Genomic DNA, 7417 nt, shown 5'->3' on the forward strand with positions numbered 1-7417 from the left:
AAACAAGAAGAATATGAGAAGGCCTCACATGAATTCCATAACGACATTTGTGGCACTCATTCAAGTGGTCTTACCCTTTCGAAAAAACTCATACGCTTGGGTTATTATTGGCCGACTATGGAATGAGATTCTTTTCAGATAGCTAGAACATGCAAACAATCTCAGATCCATGGGAATTTGATTCATGCACCAGCACAGGAACTTCATGTTTTAGCAACATATTGGCCTTTTTGTCAATGGGGTCTTGATCTAATAGGAAAGATAAATCCTTCTTCATCTAATGGTCACAAATTTATCCTTGTAGCTACTGAATATTTTAAAAAATGGATTGAGGTAGTACCTCTCACAAACATCACAGGAAAACAAATTGCTGCATTTATCTTGAACTATATCATCTATCGCTATGGAATACCAATGACCATTATCACTGATAACGGGCGACCATTCAAGAATCAAGATGTACAAGTGAGAAGTTCAAGATCCAACACAGATTCTCCACACCCTATTATCCACAGGGAAATGGGCAAACAAAAGAATCAAACAAAACTATTCTGAAAATCCTCAAAAAGACAGTGAACAATGCTGGAAGAGATTGGCATATTCAATTAAATCTTTCTCTATGGGCCTATCATACTAGTATCCGCACACCAACATGTGCCACACCTTTCTCTCTTGTTTATGGATTAGAAGCAATACTGCCAATAGAAGTAGAGATACCTTCTCTATGAGTATCATTAAAAGGTCTCATCTCAGATGAAGAATAACGAGTATCTAGATTACAAGAGTTAGAATTAATCCATGAACAAAGATAAAATGCCTTTGATCATTTAAAGGTATATCAACAAAGAATGTGCTGGAGTTATAATCACAAGGTTAAACCACGAGTCTTTCAAGTTGGAGAACTCATACTAAAAGAAAATCCACGCAACCAGGAAGATAGAGAAAAGAAAGGAAAGTTTGAACCAAACTGGCTAGGTCCATTTGTGGTCACAACAGTATTTGGATCAGGAGCATATCAGATATCAACACATGATGGAGATCAGCTTGAGGAACCTATCAATAGCATGCATCTGAAAAAGTTTTATGTCTGAAAAAGAAGAAAAAACAAAAAACAGTGAAAAAGAAGAAAAATAAAAAAACAAAAATTTTTAAAAAAAAAGAAAAAAAGAAAAAAACCAAAAAAAAAAAATCAAATATGAGAAAAAAGTGCAATAAAAACAAACGGTGAAGACCTGGCAAATAGGCATTATCTGTCTGCTAGCTCTTCCATCTATTAGTTCATGCATCTTTCTGCTTGCATTCATTCATTTTCCATCAGCGCTGATCATAATGAAGCCTTTGTACATACGCAAGCATCCCAGGTGGCTTCTTGCCATGGTTTGGATCATTCAGTATATCATAACGACTTTGTTTCTAGGCTTGGGGAAAAATCCTACACCTAGTTGGGGGAAAACTCTTGATCATTTTGAGCTTAATCAAACAGGTAGAACAACAGTTAGACAACTCTTATCAAGTGAAAACTAAGACACATCCAACGTTGAACACGAGATCAAACTATCAACCATCAAGCTATTACAAAGTCAATCTAAATACATCACACACTTTTCAGTGGACAATATCTTTTGGATAATGATTTTAGCATGATTGTTCAACTTTTCTATATTGTTTTTCGCTATCATGATTTCTGAGTGGCTCCAGGATGTCTTTGACTAGAGGAACAAGGAAGGAACATGATATTTTTCTTGTCTGATGTCTGAAAGTTAATCAGTAATATGTGTAAATTTGTCTCGGGACATGATCATTAGAGTATCATTGAAGACATTTCCGATTTGTGTATTGAAATGATTAATACTACCTGTTTTACGCAAGCAACACTCATGTCATCTTAGTTCAATTATACCTCGATGCTTGTGCTAACTTGCTATATCAAATCTAGGAAAGAAGTGCTTGGGTCATCATGGTTTAATTATACCATCTATGTTTGCACTCACTTCCCATATTTCAAAATCTCAATGATGACAAAACGCAATAATCCAGTGATTGATCTGGTCGTAGCATTTGCATTTTCATTTATATTTTAGCTTGCATTTCATTCTTGCATGGGATCCTGCATGCTCCTTTTATTGAAGGTTAAATCTATCGTAGGAATCATCAAGATATCATCACAAGTGTATACGCAATTAGACTAATGACTCATATCTCTCTAGATATTGTCAACCTAGTGAAAATCTCATGCTATCTCTCTCAATAGAAGCAACATCAACATATCCAAATTTTTCTGCAACTTGATATCAACAAACTGTTAGTTCTTTATCTAATCAGCCTTATCAATTCCATCAATCAATCTTACCAGTTCAATCAATCGATCACACCTAATCAATTCTATCATGTCTTATACAGGTTGTATCCTTCCTGAAACCAGACATTTTGATCTATGTCTTATATAGGATGTATCCTTCCTGAAGCCAGATGCTTTGATCATCTTTGTCTTATACAGGAGGGATCAATCTAACCAATCAAGTCTTATGAATAATCAAGAACCATATCACCATGATTGTACAACTCGCATTTTCATCAAACATGATTGTAGAAATCCAATCATTTCTAATCGGGATATCAATTTCGCAAAGTCGCAAAACACTCCAAAGATCAATTATCTCAATTGATCTCTCAAGGGTGCATCATCATACCAGAATTTAGCAATCAAAAGCTGAGACATCCTATCGAACCGATATCATCATCAAAATGAGATTATTCTTTGAATCAATGCATCATAACACCTCGCTTCAAAGAGGGGCAAAATGTATACACCTAAAAGTGGTCTGAAGATAATTAATTGAATAAGCAATTATTTAATTAATCCTCCTTCCCTAATTTAATTGAATTCATCAAGAATTTGATTAAATTCCCCCTTTTCATCTACTTATTAATAAATCTAAGGATTTATTTAATAGGTTCATTTCAATTGTCCCCTTTGATTAATTAATTCAAATCAATTAATTCTTCCCCATCAAATTCATTTCTTCTAATCTCCTAATTAATTAAAACAAATCAATTTATGAGTTGTTGAGAATTAATTAGCCTTTTCTTATTATTTGAATTTCTAAATTCAAATTACCCACATGCCTCCTAACTTCTAACCACCTAACCTAACCCCTTCTAAACCTAACCCATTCCATCTAACCCTAGGTTTAATTAAACCTACCTTAGCTTGCACATCCTAACCTCCTTATCCTAACCCTCTTATGGTGTGGATACTCTCTCCTTGAGACACATGGCATTTTTGGGCCACATGTCCCCTCTCCTGGAATCCTCTTGACACTTGTCACCATAGAGATGACAAATGTTCCCTTTCATCCAACCTTTTCTAGAAGCCTCTTGACACTTGTCACCAAAGAGATGACAAATGTTCCCTTTCATCCAACCTCTTCTTCAACCTCCAATTTCATCATTGATATCTCCAGACTTAATCTTGACCGTTGATTCGTGCCACCTCACCCCTAGCCTTGGAAATCCTATAAATAGACCCCATTTTGGAGCAATAATCATCCCATCTCATTTGAATTTTAGGCATTGTTATTATAGGCATATGCAATCTTAGTCTATCATTTGAGCATTGTTATCATAGCTTAATTGCATCATTTTAACATATTTTCTAGAATATTCATGGAATCATGTAGCTTAATCATTATCATTGCTAGCTTAAATGCATCATTTATCATTTAAATCCTCCATCTAGGTGTAGTCAAGTCACTGGAATTTTCCTAACTAGATCTGAGAGTAAAATTCATACTCGCATTTACTAGGAGGCGATAGATCACTTAGCTATGGTTTTATCTTTCTTTGCTTTAAACTCATTAACCATGCTTGTAATGACATGCTTGTAATGATCTATTGAGTGTTCTGTGTTGCAGCTGCAGGTATAACACTTCACAGGCATGACACATACTCTGATACTTTTATCTTGTTTGGAAACAAGAATGATGTTTGATGCCCAGTGAGGATATGCTATAGGTCTGATGAATCCTACATCCAGTAATTTCTTTAGTTTTGCTTTAACAAGAAGAGCGATATGAGGATGCATCTTCCTTAATTTCTGTTTAACTGGTTTGGCTCCTAGGCTGACATTTACATGATGCATAATAAGATCTAGATCTAACGCTGATATGTTTGCATATGACCAGATGGAACTGATTTGTTGTCATTTGAAGAATTCCATATATTGCTGCATTTCTTGTGCTAATAGAGAATTTGTTGGATGCAGAATCTCTGGCTGCTCTGTTGTGCCAATGTTAACTACCTCTGTTGGTTTGATCAAAATGGATGGCCTTTCTTGATAGTATTCAGGTAAAGTGTCAAATCTCCCATCTTTTGGCGCCTCAAGGAGGTTTTTACTGTTAGATGTTTCCTTTCTTTTTACTTTTTATCGGTCTAATGTTGCCAATAAATAGTTTTCAGCATTAGACCTGATATTGTTTTCCTTATTTTCTTTTTTGTGACTGGGAGATTTGGCGCCCACTTGACTAGAAGATGCGTTGTTGGAATTTTTGATGAAAGTTGTTGTGGGTTTGATTGCATTAAGATATAAGGATATGACATGGTGATTAGGAAAGGTATCAATGTCAGTATGTCTTTCATTTTCCAAATCAATAAGTTCAAGATGGAGTAGAGGTAAGGGATCCTTAGGTTGAGATGCTCCAGAGGTATTAAGGGTCATGATGGAGATGTCAAAGTTTTTGATATGTATTTCAATGTCTAGAACGATACTCTCATCATAATGACCTCTCGCAAGTAGCTCCTGATCGTCCTCGATTAAGTCCAAGTCAACCAAATGTGATTCTAATTCAAGTGGGCTAGTTCCTAACGTTTGCCCTGCATACACATGAACTAAATTGACTCCTAAATCTTCTTCAAAGAAAATTTCTTTAGCTGATTGTTCAGAATGATAGGAATCCCATTCCCATTCATTAGAATCTGTCTCACTTGCAGCTTGCAATCTACAGATTTGTTCATATAGCGTTTGATTTGTTTCTTCATTTTTTCTTTCTATATGTTTTCTCCTCTTATATTCAATTTCCTCTGGGCTGATATTGAGTTTTGTCAACCTTGCTATCAGCTCTCCTTGATTTGTATCATCTTCTTGTTTGTTTTGATTAGGAGAATGCTTCTTGGGAAGTGCCTTTAGTTTGTTTTTCCTATCAATTAGACACTTGTTTATTTTTCCATTTTATGTTCGCTTGTGCTTGTTGCTTGGTAGATGTTTCTTCCCATTCAATTGCAAGTTATTATTGTCTATTTTCATATTCATCTTGTTGTTGGCTAGAAGATGTGTCTTCTGGTAGAGGAACTTGTCCTTACCCTATGTTGGATTGTTGGCATTGACAAAACCACTCAATCTAGTACACCATTTTATGTACTAAGGTTTTTCATTGATGTTCAACACTTACCGGTGAAGACACCAACTGGTGTAGTAGTATAAGGTAAAGTGACGTTGCTTTTTAGTAAGCATTAGTGAATGAAAACAACAGTGGTATCGAATGATCAAATATTGCTTCAGCTAAAATAAATTAAGTCAATTGATCTATCATTCAGGAAGACCGGTCACTTTGGTGATGGTTAAGATACAATAGGTGACTTAGGCATGAAAACTTGTTTGCTTCAACCAACCAGTAACTCACTGGAAAATAGGGGAGAGATATGATGCTAGCACAACAAACCAATAGCCAAAGAATGAACCAGTAAAGGAAGAAGTGTAGTCACATACTGGTACACTAGTATGACAGAAGGAGGACAGGCGATCACCATAAATCTCAGAGAAATGACTGACCATGTGGTTGCAGTGGAAAAGATTGAGTTGGTAAGCTTGTACCTAGATGCCAAATCATTTGTTGGCAAAGTTAACTTTCAGTTATCTTGTGGTCAAGCATGATTACATGCAGATTCTCTGGTTTGCATTTATTTAACTGAACATGTCTCAGAGGTTTCTATTCTTAGGAGATGCGATGGCAGAATTGGTTGAACACTTGGTAGAATTGTTGAAAGGCACATAGAGAAAAAGAGGGAGAATTTGAATGCGATCTTAAGAAATCCTTGATTGACCTAATTGGAGATATGCCTGTAGGTGTCGACAAAAAGTGTATAAAGAGTTATGGAGCTCTTTCTGAAAGTTTTTTATCGTAAAATTTGAAACAATTGAAATCTTGCTGAAGGCGATCCAAGGTGAAGAAAAGTGAGAGCAATTGCTAAGTAGTGTTAGCATAGTTGAGTGTGTATGTGAAGCAAATTTGCTAATTGCAGAATCGACTGATAGAGAACCGGTTAAGTGCAAAGCTGAAGAATAGTGAATAGGCAGAAGGTAGAGATGAAGAACAAAAGATTGACAGATTTTAGTGCAGAGGGACAAGTGACTGACAAAGTGACTAGGCGAAGGAACCGGTGTTGTGCAAAGAAGTCATAACCAGTGTGTATTGAGTGACATGCATATTGAGATCTGATCAAGCTATCAGGGGCAAATTTAGTAGATCATCCAACCATTCTTTTTAAGAACTGTAACTTAAATCCCTTAACTGGGTGGACTTTAACAGGTCCCATTGTATAAATCCCTTAACCGGATAACATCTTAACTGATGTTATAAGTCCTCTAACTAGGATACGTTTAATCAGGTAAAGGCACTAGCCAACCTTGATCAAAATACCTTAATAGGGTGGCACTTAACAGTGTTGTTGTAATCTCCTAACAGGGATGGCTCTTAACTGAGCCTACTCCAGAAGAGTACAAATTTTGTGAGTGCCTACTCACACCGTGGTTTTCTCCTTATTGGGTTTCCACATGATAACTTCTTGGTGTCACTGTCAGCTTTTCATGCTTGCATACTTTACTTCAGCATATAAGTATATTGTTGGATTTTAGATAGATAAGGATTTAAAGATAAAAGTTAAATTGTGTAAATTTGATTAAGTGTTGATTCACCCCTCCCCTCTTAGCACCAGTTGGGACTAACAATTCCATACCCTAAGCTTGATTTGTCTATAGCCTGCTAAGTATGAGGTCGTATAGGTTTTGAGATACCTTCTTTTCATTTTCCTACAGGACTTGTTCCAGTGTATCCCATTTTTTGAAGGATGTTAAATCCTTTTCCATATTTTTTTGTAGGTATTTTGACATTGTTGATCTTTTGTTGGACTTCTTCATCCTTGTATAGCCATTGTAGTACATCTTTGTCTTTTGTTTCCTTTGATAAGGTCCCAACACTAACAAATGCTCCATCAAATATTGTAAGATGTTTCACAATTTGTTGTTATTTAGAGTTTGATGGTTTTCCATAGGATTTAGGAGAAAGTGGTAATTGTGATAGTGAATATTCTTCATTCCCTCGGTCTCGTAGCTGCATTTGTTTTTCCATACTTAACAAAATTG

The sequence above is a fragment of the Cryptomeria japonica genome, chromosome 5 (genome assembly GCF_030272615.1).
Source record: "Cryptomeria japonica chromosome 5, Sugi_1.0, whole genome shotgun sequence".
NCBI lineage: Eukaryota > Viridiplantae > Streptophyta > Pinopsida > Cupressales > Cupressaceae > Cryptomeria > Cryptomeria japonica.